The 1,515-nt window shown below is 50.3% G+C and overlaps 1 non-coding gene across 1 annotated transcript; it reads right to left on the reverse strand.

Annotated features, from left to right (window-relative positions):
- Positions 1–1,441: 1,441 nt before the first annotated feature.
- Positions 1,442–1,515, reverse strand: TRNAT-UGU. Its single transcript has one exon. It is a non-coding gene; the product is annotated as a tRNA-Thr (tRNA).

Consider the following 1,515-nt stretch of genomic DNA (forward strand, 5'->3'; position numbering starts at 1 on the left):
AGATTTTCTTGCAAGGTTTCGTGTATGAGTCTGCATGTGGATTTTACAGTGTGTTGGAAATATGTTGGGTTGCTTGCCGAAATGATCACTTGTGGCTGGTGTTGGATTCCCAGTCTCCATGTTATAGGGGCAGGAGAAATAAAGGGTTGTTATCCTTGTTGTGTGAATCGAGGGCAGCACAACTGTGCTTGGCAGACCCCGATTGAGGGACTCACCCTCAATTCAATAGCACTTGCTAGGCAGGGGACATAGTGACTACAGTGCCTTCTTATTTTCCCCTTTTCCCACCCAGGATGGCAGGTGAACTCTACAGAGGCACCTTTGGGCTTGCACTGACTAAGGACAACAGCTGTGAGTGGGGTGCAGAGTGGGGATGGCTCATGTTAAAGGACTTTTGGTTGCTGGACTTACGAACCGTAGGGAGAAGGATACTGCCCAGCTTATTTGGGGGGTGGGTCTTTCCCTTGTGGTTTATGTGTTGGGGCTGCTGACATGACTTCTACTAACCCTGGGCTTACATTGCAGTGTAGACATATCCTGAGAGGGCATCTATACTGTGACAAAATCTCGCTGGCCTGGATGGTCTGATTTGGGCTCCTGGGGCCCAGATTGTGGAGCTAAAAACTGCAGTGCAGACATTTGGGCTCAGACTGGAACCCAGGCTTGGAGACCCTCACCCCTCGTGGGGTCTCGGAGGCTGGGCTCAAGCCCAAGTGTCTACACTGTAATTTTATAACCCTGCAGCACAAGCCCCACAAGCCTGAATCAACTGACCCCGGGTTTGAGAATAGTGACTTGGGTGTGTTAATGGCAGTGTAGACATAATGCTAGGCTATGTCCACACTGCAATGAAACACCCACGGCTGTCCCATGCCAGTGCAGGCTCCCGGGGCTTCAGCCGTGGGGGTGGTAAATTTGCACTGTAGACATCTCGGCTCAGGCTCAATATCGGGATCTGGGACCCCACAAGGTTGGGAGGGAGTTTAGCAAGCGAAAAAGTTAAAATGGCAGTGGAGTATTACCCTGGACTCAACGGCATTTCTCCATTGGTCTGTCTGCTTTGGGGCAGGGACAATAACACGTCCTGCTGCTTTCGTTATTTCAAAGGGTGGTTTAGGATTTTCATTCTCACACACGGTGCACAAAGCAGGACTCAACCCTCCATGTAAACTAAATGAGCTGCCCACAGATTCTGGCAGCCACAATGAGCATTTGGTGTGAGAGCCCAGACCTGCCCCTGTCCCAGAGGAAGCAGGATCATCTGTGACAGGCTGGAACACTGACCTATCAGCTCTTAACTCCCAAACTTTCAGTAAGTCTGTTATCAGTGCCTGTGAGTATAATTTAAACAACCATACTGGGCTGGACCAAAGGACCAGCTAGCTCTGTGTTTTGTCCTCCCACAGTAGCCATTACCATGTTGCCCAAGAGTTAGTCAACAAGGCACCACTGGGAATTGAACCCAGGATCTCCTGTTTACAAGACAGGTGCTTTAGCCAGCTAAGCCATGGTGCC

The sequence above is a fragment of the Mauremys mutica genome, unplaced genomic scaffold (assembly GCF_020497125.1).
Source record: "Mauremys mutica isolate MM-2020 ecotype Southern unplaced genomic scaffold, ASM2049712v1 Super-Scaffold_100342, whole genome shotgun sequence".
Taxonomy (NCBI): domain Eukaryota; kingdom Metazoa; phylum Chordata; order Testudines; family Geoemydidae; genus Mauremys; species Mauremys mutica.